Source organism: Castanea sativa, chromosome 9 (genome assembly GCF_040712315.1).
Source record: "Castanea sativa cultivar Marrone di Chiusa Pesio chromosome 9, ASM4071231v1".
NCBI lineage: Eukaryota > Viridiplantae > Streptophyta > Magnoliopsida > Fagales > Fagaceae > Castanea > Castanea sativa.
Genome location: NC_134021.1, coordinates 41863225 through 41878540, shown reverse-complemented (window position 1 = coordinate 41878540; position 15316 = coordinate 41863225). Strand labels below are relative to the sequence as shown.

At 31.7% G+C, this 15316-nt stretch overlaps 2 pseudogenes; both read left to right on the top strand.

The window, feature by feature from the left end:
- The first annotated feature begins 216 nt into the window (after nucleotides 1-216).
- Nucleotides 217-1907, top strand: LOC142609245 (glucan endo-1,3-beta-glucosidase, basic isoform-like; annotated as a pseudogene).
- A 6229-nt stretch (nucleotides 1908-8136) lies between these two features.
- On the top strand, nucleotides 8137-14976 carry LOC142609557 (glucan endo-1,3-beta-glucosidase, basic isoform-like; annotated as a pseudogene).
- Nucleotides 14977-15316: the final 340 nt, after the last annotated feature.

Genomic DNA, 15316 nt, shown 5'->3' with positions numbered 1-15316 from the left:
AGTATTAGAGTCATTGCTCTAACATTTTCTTATCAGTCTTGTCTCTCTTTGGTGTTACTCCAAACTCACAGTTGCTTCCGCCATCACAACCACCACCGCAGCCATTCGCCGTTGAATCTCCGACGTCTCTCAGTCATCGTCTCTAGTTCAGGACCTATAACCGCCGTTGTTTAGGAGTCTCACACCACAAGGACCACTGCCATTATTGTCGCTGCCATGAATCTTGCCCGATTATGCTTTTGCAGATACCATTGTGATCATCTTGCCCCAATCTACTTAATTGTGGAAGTCTTGCAACCATCGGAGCCTTCACGGGCCCTCACACCTCGCCCAAGAAATCTGCACGAGAGCACACGCCTCACGCGCCTTCTTCTACTCCAAGCTAACGTCACTCATGATGTTATCAATGCCATGTCAGCCCTAGCTTATGTCAACATCCAATCACCTGCTTACGTCAGCCGCTTATGTCATCTTGCTAATGTCATCTCCGTTGACTTCTGTTGACAGGCTCTAGTTGACTTTGACCGCTGATTTTTTGCATGGTTGATCGTTGACTTTAATGCCAGAGTTGACTTTTTGCAGACAATGTGCTCCTTATCCAATTTTTCGCGTAGATTTCATTTTTGCAGTCCATTTTTGCATATTTTGCTTCTAAATGAAAAACAAGGACATGTCTTCTTCTTGTTACAATAATCGTAGCCGACAAACCAACAAACTATTTTGCAATTTTTGCAAACGTCTTTGCTATAGTATTGAGGCTTGCTATCATCGCTGACAATCCAACAAAAGATTTGATTTTGAATTAATAATTTGATATGTTATAATAAATAAACTTAAATTCTAACACTATATGAATCAGGTAGTTATTGACTATAGATTTATTGTGTACTTGTGAGCATATGATGGAAATATGATCAAGACACAAAATTTGACATCTTCTATTTTAATTGGTTGCCAAGATAGGTGTTTGCTATGGAATGCTTGGCAACAACTTACGGTCCCTAGGAGAAGTTATAAATATGTACAAACAATATAACATCAGAAGGACTGACTCTATGGCCAAAACTATGGTGCTTTCCAAGCCCTTAGAGGCACCAATATTGATCTCATGCTTGGTGTCCCTAATGAAGAGCTTCAAAGCACTGCTTCAAGCCAAGACTATGCAAACACATGGATCCAAAACAATGTGCAAAACTATGGAGATGTCAATTTCAGATACATTGCAGTTGGCAATGAAATAGAGCCCAGCGGTCCATATGCACAATTTCTTTTCTCGGCCATGGAAAACATTCAAACTGCAATTTATAATGCTGACCTTGAATATAAGAATATTAAAGTCTCCACTCCCATTTATCAAGCTGCCCTTGCAAAGTCCTACCCTCCATCAATATAGGCTCCTTCATGTCTGAGTACCGATCACTTCTTGATCCCATCATAGGCTTCTTAGTGAAACATAAGTACCCATTACTCGTTAACATGTATCCATACTTTAGCTATATTGGCAATATTCAAAATATTCGTCTTGAGTATGCTCTTTTTACTACTCCCTCAGTTGAAGTGTAAGGTGGTGAACATGGATACCGAAACATTGTTTATGCCATTTTTTATGCCTTTTACTCCTCAGCATTAGAGAAGGCCAAATGAGGGGTCTTTGAAAATCATTGTGTCCGAGACTGGTTGGCCCTTTAAATGGAGACCAACGACAAGTTTTGAATATGCAAGCACTTACAATTCAAATTTTATTAGGCATGTCAAGGGAGGGACTCCAAAGAGACCCAATGGGCCTATAGAAACTTACATGTTTGCCATGTTTAATGAGAATCTGAAGACTCCTAATTATGAGAAAAACTTGGGCTCTTTTATTTTATCCAAACAAATAGCCTAAATTCCAAATTAAGTTTTGTTAAGAATAGCACTAGTTAGTTCACTTCAGAATAAGGACAGCTTTTATGTGTATTATAGCTAGAAATAAGACTTACTTGTAGTCCCTTTTCGTGGCAGGGAATCAAGTTTATGTATATATCCAAGATGTGAAAATAGTCTTAATAAAATTTTGCTCTTATCAGAATATGATAATCACTTTTGTATGTTTGCATATTAATTTGGTACAATACCGCATTTATTTTATATATTCAAAATTATAAGTGAATTAAAGTTCTATCACCTTAATGTCACAAAAAAAAAAGAGGGTTCTGTCAAATTCATAGTTTTACATATTAAGACCAAGGCCTTTGTTTCTTAATCTGTTTGGAAAATTCTATGGCATCCTGCATAGTCTATTAACTCAAATGCATTATGGAAAACTTTAAAACGGCCACAAAGAAATCAAGGTGCTTCTCTTCCATGGTAGAAAATGTTTTCACATGATTTGTCATAAGAACACATGTTTTTAAAAAAAAATGAATTTGATTGGATTTGTTTATTTGAGTTTGTATTGTGCATGTGTGTCAAATCCCACAATAGATGTTTATTAGATGAATTATGGGTTTATAAGTGATTACAAGGAATCCTAATTTCATATTGACTAGTCTTTTGAAAAATATGACTAGATTAAATTGAATTGAAAGTTTTGATTTTATGTTTTTGGAAGAGATTTTTGAAGGGAAGGGGAAGAGGTTTTGAAGGGATTTAAAGAGGGTGAGATATCTTTCAATTCCAAATCCTTCAAATTGGGAAATTTGGAGGGGAGGAGAGGGTTATATATATAAGTGGAACCCTCTGAGTATGAATAAAATTCATTTAAGTCCTCTAATTTTATTTTTGTTCAATTAAATTTTCTAAATTTTAAATTCATTCAATTCAAGCATTTCATCCAATTTTTTTTTTTTTTTAATTCCATTGAGAATTTATTTTTCTCACATGAAAAAAATCTATAAAATTAATAGAAGAATTTTATAGATTTTTTATGTGAGATTTTTTTCCAAATTTTTTTTTTCATTAGTTAATTGCATATTTAATCACAATATTTTTAACAAAATTGGATTAGAAGCCTGAATTTAATAAATTTCAAATTTAAATAACTTAATTGAACGAAAGTAAAGTTAAAAGATAAAATGAATTTAATTCAAACTTTGAGATACAATTTACATTTTAACCAACAAAAATTGAATTCTCAATTTTATCTTTATAAATATATATTTCTTTAAATTGAACAAAAGAAGAAAAAAGAAGTATGTCAATTGTTTAGATGACTTATTATTTCATCTCCCACTACTAATAAAACCACTCCCCTCTCCTCTCCTCTCCTTCCAAACTTTCAAACACAATTTCTTCCTCTTCATAAACTCAACCCCACACTCCATCCATCAAGAAAGAAGGTGAACAAGTATGTGATTCCACCAACAATGAGGAGCATAGGATATTGCAAGAATGCCAAGAACCCAAAGTCATAAATCTTTTAGTCAATTTTCTTATCTTTTGCCTTTGTTTCTTGAGAAAAATTCTAGATTTTTACCCTATGGGGTTTCCGCAATGATGTTGCTTGAAGTTCCTCCTTGTTTTTCTTGTGTTTTCATAGGTTTGCAATGATTTCTTGATGCATGTAACCTGTTCTTGATGGGTCTTGATTATATTTCGATAAATTTGCACGGAGGATTTAGGTTGCACTACTTGGTTGAACGCATTGGAAAATCTTGTTAGTCTTGGTTGCATTTCACATGCTTAATAAAATGCCACAAAGATAGAAAATCGTTGTTCTTTGAGAATTTATACATGAATTGTTCTGAAAACTTTTCATGAAATAAAATATTATTTTAAAGTCAAAGATCATTCTTGGCAATGTTGGACTTTTTGGTGACAAAGAATGCTCGTTATACTTGCACATGACTTTGATGAAACACGGTATTCCATGAAGTTTGATAGAAACCTTAACATGAGCCATCTTCTTATCTTATGAAATTTTTGATAATGTGACTTAATGAAGACACGTAGCCTTTTGCAAATGATAAATCTTGCAATGTAGTTGGTGTCATTAAGTGCAATACTTTACAATTGAGATTGAGGCATAACATATGCCTGGTTGCATGAGATATGTGTACAAGTCTTGGCATGATTTGAAATTATTTCAAATTGACTCCATGAGTCATGTATTGGTGTGATGTCATTGATGGAATGACATGCTTGCATCAGTTGCATGATCATGATCTGCATGAGATAGAGCGTGCACTATATTGGAATCTCATACATAACTCGCTCTATCTTTGTCAAAGTAAGCCCAGACTTGCAAGAATCGAGGGTCCTTGTGCCATTCCTCTTCATGGTGGTCTAGGGCTTGTTCAGAAGTTGAAGCCAAGATTTGCGCAGCAGGTTTTGGATATTTCCTCGATGCTATCACTATGAAAGAAGATCATCGTCATGAGTAAGGATTTGATTAAATTTAGTGCTCCAGCAGAATTAATCTGGGAAACCACCAATAACTTTCACTTTTTAAATGTAGGCAAGGTAACTCTGTACCTGATGACTTCACACTAATCTTTGGCATCAAGATTGGTGGTCAATCTTGCAAAATTAATAGTCCTAGTTATTTTGGTTTTAGGGTCGCGTTTTGTTTTATTGAGTTATATGTAATGTCTTATTAGAGAATTGTCAAAGGAGGAGATTGCTAGGACTTAGGTTGTGCTGCAAAATTCCATGTGCCAAAATAGGTAATCATTGCAAAATAAGTTAGGTCAATTTTAAAATTAGGAATTGCTAAAGATCTCAAGTTTTAGATGGTTCCCTCGACCTAGCTCGGGACTCACTTAAAAAAAAACTAGGCAGAGACTTTGCTCAATCTTTGCTCAAGTGAGATTACCAATTTTACAAATTGATTTAACCTAAACTTTTACCCTTTGATGAACGACTTTCAAAAGAGAGGATGTTGTACAAGGAGCATTCTAAGAAGCCTTCTTGCTCTGAGCCTAAATGGAGAAAATACTTCTCCCATTCTTTTCACATTGTGAACCTAAACTGATTTCCATCCAAAGAACAGAAATTCTTAACCTTTGTCAGTGAGTTCACTATCATACCGAAGTTTTGGATTGGTGCAAATGAGTTCATTCATGGGGGAGATTTTAAGCTGCAGTGGGAGACAAATGGGTCATTTGCTTGGTTACACATCAATTCTAAGTTTGCAAAGTTTTGTAAGTATAGGCTAGTAGTAAGAATCGTTATCTTATAGTGAAACTTCATGTGGGATTGGTTATCTGAAGTGGATTTTCTTTTAAAAGTTCTACAAAAGTTTTCCACTCATCATGAAAATTCTTGTCATATTTTTGCTTTATTTTATTGCTTTTGGATTGTCGTGATATTCATGTAGGTGTTTTATCATTGTCATTTTGTTAATGATTAAGTAGGATACAAGTGGCAAAAAAATGCGATAATTAGATTACTGGGATCAATATTGAATTTTTCAGTATATATATCCATGATCCTTGAAATTCGTTTAGTTAACCTTCATAAAAAAATTTATAAGGAAAACTACATGATTAATGTGTTTACTTTGATTTTTTATTTTTTTTTATCCTTTTTTATTTGCACCTCATATATCTGTAGTTGGATTTTTCATTTCCTAGGAAAAAAAATATAATTCACAGAGGAAGAGGGCCCATTTTTGTATAGCTTGGAAGCCTATTATGTGATAGCTGAAACTGTAATACAGTACTACTTACACTAATTGTTGTACACTATATAGTATAATTTGATAGTTATAATGAGGGAAAGAGGATTTGAACCCTAGATGTTTCCACTAAAAACATCGAAAGATGTCAATCAATTAAACTACAAGGCTCTTAACAAACAAATGTTAATTACTTTTTTGAAGAAGAAATACTTTAATTTTTGACAATGAATAAACTTTCCTTCTATACAAAGAAAACTTCAAGAAAGTAATCAAGTCAACTTCTTTTTCATGCCATGAAAAGTTGAAAAGTCAAACAGGACCCAAGTCCAAATAGGAATTTGTTATAATGGCTTTAATGTCACTACATTATAAGCACCTTGCCCATAACAAGACTACTATTAGCCAATTCTTAAAGTAGGTGGCAAACGATATATCGTGCACTCCAGCCACTATAATCATGTATATATACTAAGCCACCTATTTAGTTTTAGTGCATGTGAGAGTGCCGCATCATTGTTTTCTTGTCTTGTGTCATTAGTGAAAGTTTAAGGCAAACTGCAGGATTTGGGTTTCTTGAAACAGTTATTGTGCTGCTATTGTAGTCTTGCTTGAATTTTTTCTTGTCTTGTGTCTTTTGTTAAAGTTTAAGGTAAATCTTGGGGTTTTGGATTCCTTGAGAAGAAGAGAAGATTATTAGAAGAAGAATTCTCCTAGGAGAAAGTTAATTTTAGAAGAAGAGCAATTTGATCATTCTATGGATTTTTTTTTTTTAATAATCGATCATTCTATGGAGTTAAAAGAATACCCAGATGAGAGTGAGAGAGATCGTGCGTTGTAATTATTATTTTATATTGTGGATTTGATTTCTCTTTCCATGGAGATAGGCTACTTGTTAAACCACATAATTTCTTGCATTTTTGTGTGCTTGGTGCTTTATTTGTCTTTTCTGTTATTTGCTCCAATCTATGAGTCTTTATTGCACAAGAGATACTAGAGCTTCTACTATTTGCACAAATGATATTTCATATTAGAGTTTTCACTATCACACAACTATATCAGAGCTTCTGTTACTCAATGAGGACCTCGTAGAAAGGCAACATGTTATAGTGAGAGGTCATTTATATAGATAAACATTCTCACAATGCAATGTAGAGAAGCCTAAATTTTCCAGAGAAAAGACAAAGTCCAACAAAATAACAACCAGTTAGACGAGCTCTAAGTGATGCACTTGGTTGCCGTAGATAATTTTGTATAACTGAAAAAAGAATTTAAAAATCTTGAATTTTCTATTTTACCCTCTACTTGTATGCCCCCTCTAATAGGAAATTTGAAATTTTAAAAAAAAAATCTTTTATTTCAAGATTTTTAAATTATATATTTCAATCATCTAGGGAGGTTAGTGTCAATAGTTTGTAATTTATGGGAGGCGAGTTTCTAATTAAAAATTAGAGGAGAGGTGAGTGTAATATAAAAAATAAATAAATAATCCTTAGGGAAGTCAGTGAAAATTTTCCATAATGCATATTAATTAAATCTAATTACTATTTGGTTTTCGGCCCATATGACTATAGTGGACCTGGTGATAATTAGCATCCACTCTCTTTGCTTTCCCACTTATATTCTGCTCATTTAAACAATAGAAAAACTTTTAATCTTGACGCGGTTCTTATTCGTTCTCTCTCTCTCTCTTTTCCTTCCTACCAAATAAAGCATAATACAAAATATATAAAATTTGCTAAAAATGTGTTACTATATATTCTTTCGTTAAATTGAGGGGTGGAGACCCCAGATCCTAAATGTTGCTATTGAGAATGTCGGAGGTGTGCCAATTTGCCGAATGGTCTTTGATAAGAAAAATTATTCACGTCCATGGGAGTACTCCCTTGATAACAAGGAGTCCTTGTAGAAGCAACGGTCTTTTACATCTAATAGCACTACAAGTGATCCAAACTTTGCACATGATACAAATTAAATTGGAAAATGATTGATTGTAGAAATGAAAGATAGTCCATCCATTAAATGTTGCATGGATGTAAAAACATAGGAACAAAATCATCTCTATTTAACAGTGTACAATTTTCATACCATAAGACTAGATATACTTTTAGATTTATAATATTTAATTTGAACCATAAATTAAATGAATCTATTTCAAATACCATCCAATTGGAAGGCCCTATGTGTCCTTCACATAAACATGTAAATTTCCATAGGAAGACAACCAATAAGACTAGTTGTCTCAAATAAAACCAAACACAGTGGGACATTGAAAAATTGAAGACAATTCAAAGGCATGGGGAGAAATTTCCACAGATTAATGAGCAGTTAGATGTGCATTGAATGATGCAAGTTGGTACGTGTACAACTTGGTTCACATAGAGTGCCCGACCAACAAAAATGTAGAATGTGGATATTGTCACTCAAAAAAAATATATAGTACAAGCATCCATCTATATCTCCCACTCTATAAAAGGGCAGCTGAACAATGGTATAAGGCATAGTTGGCTATCTTATTCCTTCCATATATAGTTTTCTTAATGGCTAAATCTGGTCATGCTGATAAAAGCCCTTCCATGATTTCCACAATAATGCTGGTGCTTGGGCTGCTAATGGCTACCCTAGGCACAACAGGTCTCTCTCTCTCTCTCTCTCTCTCTCTCTCTCTCTCTCTCTCTCTCATATTGATACATGATTTTAAAGTCTTTTACAGCCCAAATCAAATGCTTTTGTGTCTTAATTAACCCAAGGTTGAGGAGCTATGATATTGTCACACACCCACAGTGTACTGCCTGGCCTCTTGCACCCACATGTGGGTTCTATGTTGTTGTGAAAGGATGTACAATTATTAAGACACCATATAGTACTATCCCTGGAACTATAGGAGTAGAAAGTAGAAACCACCAATGTTGAAGGGCTCCTAAATCAATTAATTTTTCCCTCTAGGCAATAGATCTTCCTTTGAGCTAAGCTTGATTGAACCAACCTTAGTCCAGTCTCCACAAATCGGTCTTGGTCGTCATGCCATTTTTAGAATTGAAGCACGTTCACGTTGCATGCTCACCAAAAGTAGCCTGGAATGTAATAATAGCATTTAATTAAGCGCCACTCAACTCAATAGGTGTCTTTAGAGTGGGCACCCAATAAAAGGAAGTCACCAAATTACTTCTCTTAAATGAGTCACAACTAGCCTTCTAAGCATATTTAAATTAAGAACTACCCCATTTGTTGTATTTAGCTGTGTGTGTGTGGGTGTGTGGGGGACCTTTCTTCATTTAATGTTTATCATTTGTTAGTTTTTTAATTTTTATATAATTATCGCTATCTTAGTACCAAGGATTTTATTTTCTTTATTCCAGGAGCTTTTAAGGGTCTGCTAGTCAAAATATAATCATATTACTAGAAAAATAAGTTTTCATAAGCCTTAGATAGGCGTATAATACATAAACAAAAATTCAGGTCAGAATTTCATGAATAAGAATTTTTCAAAAATATTTTTCTCCTTTCTTTCCGTTGAATTTTAGTTATTCCTTGTGGATTCAACTCGGAAGTTAGAAGACAAAATAGTCAATTCATGGTGGTGGCAAGTGGTAACAATTAGCTGAACAAATGAAAATTTTCATGATTACTTAATCATTTAGTAGCTGTTTGGATACTAATGATTTGCTCTAGCGTCTGCGTTTTTCTTTTTTTTTCTTTTTTTTTGAGAAGTGCGTTTCAACAACTATTTTGCTTTTTCAGTGGTTCCTGTGTACTGTTCACGGAACTTACAAATCTCTTTTTTCAACAAAACTTTCATTAAAAATAGGTTACACAACACTATTCACACATTTAAAAATTATTTTGCTACAGTGTTTTTAGTTTTCAGCAAAATAAGCGATATCCAAACACACCCTAGTATATTCTACAGAAAATGCTACGCCAGTCCATATTTTATTACAATAAGTTTACATATTAATGTGATTTGTGCATTTTAACAACTTAATGAAAGAATATTTGAATTATTATCTATATATTACTAAAAACTGAAGTATGGCATTTATTACTGTTGAGCTCCTGTAGCGTCACCTCATTGCCACGTCATTCGCCACATAATTATTATTCATTCCTATATTTTTACAAAAAAAAAAATATATATATATATATATATATATAGATTAATGACTTTACAAAAAATATATTTCTTTTTTATTTCCAATTTTCCTATAATTTGTTTTACATTCACTTATTTTTTAAATATTTGCACTTTCTTCAACCTTTCTTCTTCCCTTACCTTTTCAACTCCCCACTACCCTCTACTTTAATATTACTATTCATCTTTCCCTTCATCTTCCTTTATTTTTCTCTTCTTATCCATTCTCTCTTACTATAAATTTGTCACTCTTTTCCATTCTTTGCATAGTTTTCTCTCATAAAAAGGTTCTCTCTCTCTCTCTCTCTCTATGTTTTGGTAGATTTTTATTTTTTATTGCATCTCCACTTTAGGTTGATAAATTTTTGTGCTTTTAAAAACTCTAATTTAAATTGATACAATTTAATTTTGTGTTTTAAGTTATTATTATTATTATTTTGCTCTTTGATTGTTAAATTTTATCCGATTACATTATAAAAAATTAAAAATAGTAGATAAAAATAAAATAGTATTCCAATACATAGCATAATTTGGATCATTTAGTATTTATTGTACTCTCTATACTTGTCTATTGTATGTCAAATATTACCTTCGAAAGAAATGATTTATTATCCAATCCTATAATCATGTTTTTAATTTGTTTTAAAAGCATGATAAAACTATAATTTTGAATATTTTAAAAATTATAGAGAAAAATAATAGTAAATCATCTTGACATTTGTTAGCATGATAATGACCGATATGTCTATAATATGAGGAAAATTATTGTGTACTCCCGGAATATCATAAATGTATACTCCCTCCTCTCACATGAATAGTGGGTTCCACTAATTAAATTCATAGTGGGATTCACCATTCATGTGAGAGAAGGGAGTACACATTTATGGTACTCCGGGAGTACCTAATTAAATTCATAGTGGGACCCACCATTCATGTGAGAGAAGGGAGTACACATTTATGGTACTCCGGGAGTATCTAATAATTTTTCATAATATTATACTAGTAAGTTTCCCGTGCGATGCACGGATACTGTTGTAATGTTTTATGTAAATTTGTTTTTGGAAAATATTAGACATATATTATAACATATTTATTATATAACTTTGTTAGTAATGAGTTAATCATAAAAAGTAATAATTATAAATTGCTCACATATATTTATTATAATTATTTTGTTCAAGTAATGAGTAATAATTAAAACAACTTGGAGTAATACTGTATAATAAAAGCTGATAAAAGCATATTAATTCATTCTATATTATTGATTTTTATTATATGATGTAATAAAAAGCTTCATTACAAAATCTTTTTTTTTTCTTCAATCTTTGTTATTAAGGTATGGTGATGCTTGGTATCATCATCAGTTTCTCATTTAGTCCGACCATATTTGTTCAATTTTTGAGCTTTCATCATTTTTTTCCTTTTGTTGCATCATTTGTGTTAATCACTAATAAATTGGCATCGAAAGATTCTTAATTGGATCTTACAAAGTTTGGACTTTGTCGCTAAGATTTTTCATAGTATTTGCATTTATATTAAATTTCAATGATGTTACAGTTGTTTGTAAATATTTTTATTTTTTATTTTTGTTAATTTTGGAATAGTGCAGCAAAAAAAAAATTAATATAGCATATTGAATTGTGTTTTTTTTTTCTTCCATACTTTTTTATCATTTGAAGGTGCATCGAAAATCTTAGTAACTATGTAATTTTCAAAACCATCCTTTAGATTGAATTCATTCAAATGAAGTAGAGAAATCCATTTTTTTCCTTTTTTTTTTCAAATCACGTGGAATTCGTTCTCCAATATCAATATTTTTACAATAATTTTAATAAGTTGTACCTCAGTTTATTTTTCAGCAAAATATCTTGTAGATTCAATTAGGATTTTCTCGACATCTCAATCAAATATCACAAAATTTTTTTTGATAGTTACATCAAAAACTTCAATTTGAATCATGTATCTGAAGTAGTTTGCAATTGTATATATATAGTAGTTATAGTGAGATAAATATATTATAAATAGTTGGAGAGAATGTAGTTAATGTGAATGCCTCTAACTTTGGGATAGAAAGATTTATTTTTGTTTCACATTTTACATACCAAAATGATTTTACTTATGGTTTGACATTCCTTTCACAAAGTACGCATAAAATATAATACCAACCTATTGTTGTATCAATATTACTTATTATTGCAATACTCTAGCAACAGTTCACATCTTGCAATGAACTTTGAAATTAATATGTATTATTTTTTTAATGTAAATAATATGATGTATGATTATTTTTTTACGTAAATGATGAGTATAAATTGAAATGATTAACAAACCTGTTTCGTAGGATCTCATTCAATGCATTTTATCTTTACTATTGTCTTCATAATATTTAAAGATAAATCCTTCTATGAAATTTTTTTTGCATGTATTTTTGGAATTTCTTTTATAGGATCATGTTTTTTACCATTCCTATAATTGAATTTTTTTGAAGAAAATATTAAGTTAATGGCATTTTGTGAGATAGTATATGATATTTATTAGACTTTTTTATTATTATAAATTTTAGAAATATGCACTTGTCAATTATTTCAGGGATCTTAAGATTTATATATATTTTTGTTGCACTAGTCGATGACAAAGAATTTGTCTGCATAAATTGCATAGAACATTATTAATAAACAAAGCATATTGAATTGAAATTGGAGAAAAATGAAGACATGATTTCATGAGGATGAGATTTTCTAGAAGTATCACCTATACGTGGGGAGGAAGAAGAGAGTTTGTAAGAGGGTAAGAGTTTTTGCTTTGATTTACACGTGGGAATGGTCAAACTTGGGTCATAATATGTAAGGTAAGAACTGGCTTGAGTTTTTCATAAGGTTTGGTCTACTTTTAAAAGGTAGTTTATTTTATAGTGAATTAATTTTGGTCTAATGGGTCTAATTGTCAAGAACAGTTCATATTTTATATAATAGTAAAAAGAAATTACAATGATCTATTGGGTAACAATAAAAAAAACTTAACAAAAAGAGGTAAAAAAATGCTAAATTTATATAATAGTAAAAATAAGTTACTATGATATATTAGGTAACGGTTAAAAAAACTTAATAAAAAAAGGTAAAAATGTTAAATGCAATATTAGAGTGCCACGTGGCAGGACAGTAAAAAGAAGTTACTATGATCTATTGGGTAACAGTAAAAAATACTTAATAAAAAGAGGTAAAAATTGTTAAATTTATATAATACTAAAAATAAGTTACTATAAACTATTGGATAACGGCTAAAAAAACTTAATGAAAAAAGGTAAAAAATGTTAAATGCAATATTAAAAAAAGGTAAAAAATGCTAAATTTATATAATAGTAAAAATAAGTTACTATGATCTATTGGGTAACGGTTAAAAAAACTTAATAAAAAAAAGTAAAAAATGTTAAATGCAATATTAGATTGTCACGTGGCAGGACAGTAAAAAGAAGTTACTATGATCTATTAGGTAACAGTAAAAAATACGTAATAAAAATAGGTAAAAATTGCTAAATTTATATAATAGTAAAAATAAGTTACTATAATCTATTGGGTAACGGTTAAAAAAACTTAATGAAAAAAGGTAAAAAATGTTAAATGCAATATTAGAGTGCCACGTGGCAGTACCTCATACACTCTCACATGAGGTCTCTGCTTATATATATTGATTATATCTCTATGCAACTATAAGTTTGATAAAATTAATCCCATAAAAATTATAGGGTATTATGATACTTTTATGCTATATTTGATATTTGAATTTTTTTTTTTTTTTTTTTTTTTTGATAACAGGAATATTTGAAATTGAGAGAGAAGGAAGGAGAGAATAGGAGAGGGGAAAGTGGCGGGAATATCCTAAATTCTATTTCATTCTTATCATCTTCCTTTCCCGTCTCTTTTACACTCATCTCATCTCCCTCCACATCCAAACATAGGATCAAACGCTAACCTTACATGTATGACAAAGTAAAAACCTAAACTGGCGTCACAACAATAACTCTTTTTAGAATTTATATTTCTGTAAATCCTTAGTTTAACTTTAACCTAATGCGCTCTATATAGTGCACAACACACCCACCTTTTGTGCCTAATCTCAAATCAATCATTTGTCAATAACTATTCCATCCCTGTATATCACATTTTCTTTATATAAATAAACTTAAATTTCAACACTATATGAATCGAGAAGTTCTTAACTTTAGATTCATTAAATAATTTGTACGCATATTATGGAAATATGGTCAGGATATAAAATTTGACATGTTTTGCTCTCTTAATCAGTTGCCACGATAGGTGTTTGCTATGGAATGCTTGGCGACAACTTACCATCCCCAAGAGAAGTTATGAATATGTACAAACAAAATAACATTGGAAGGATGCGACTCCATGGCCAAAACTATGATGCTTTCCAAGCCCTTAGAGCCACCAATATTGAGCTCATGCTTGGTGTCCCTAATGAAGAGCTTCAAAGCATTGCTTAAAACCAAGACTATGCAAACAAATGGATCCGAAACAATGTGCAAAACTATGGAAATGTCAAATTCAGAGACATTGCAGTTGGCAATGAAATAGAGCCTAACGGTCCATATGCACAATTTCTCTACCCTGCTATGGAACACATTCAAACTACAATTTATAATGTTAACCTTGGATATAAGAATATTAAAGTCTCCACTCCCATTAATCAAGCTACCCTTGCAGAATCCTACCCTCCATCAAAAGGCTCCTTCACGTCTGAATACCGATCATTTCTTGATCCTATTATAGGCTTTTTAGTGAACCATAAGTACCCATTACTCGTTAACATGTATCCATACTATAGTTACATTGAGAATACTAAAGACATTCGTCTTGAGTATGCTCTTTTTACTTCTCCATCAGTTGTAGTGCAAGATGGCGAACATGGATACCAAAACATTTTTTATGCAATTTTGGATACCTTTTACTCAGCATTAGAGAAGGCTAATGGGGGGTCTTTGGATATCGTTGTGTCTGAGACTAGTTGGCCCTCTAATGGAGGACAGGCAACATATTTTGAATATGCAAGCCTTTACAACAAAAATTTGATTAAGCATGTGCAAGGAGGGACTCCAAAGAGACCTAACGGACCTATAGAAACTTACATGTTTGCCTTGTTTAATGAGAATAAGAAAACTCCTAATTACGAGAAATATTGGAGGCTCTTCTATTTAAACAAACAGCCTAAATACCAAATTAAGTTCAGTTAAGAATAGCAGCACTAGCTAGTGCACTTTGGAATAATAAGGACAGCTTTATGTGAATTATAACTATAAATAAGACTTACTTGTAGTCCCTTTGCATTTCAAGGAACCAAGTTTATGTATCTATCCAAGATGTGAAAATAGTCTTAATAAAGTGTTGTCCTTATCAAATATGACCATCTCTTTTGCATGTTTGCATATTTGGCACAATACCACTTATTTTGTATTCAAAAAATTATACCTGAATCAAAGTTCTGACACCATCATAGTTTTTACATATTAAGACCAAGGCCTTTGTTTCTTAATCTGTTTGAAAAATACTATGACATCCTGCGGAGTCTATCAA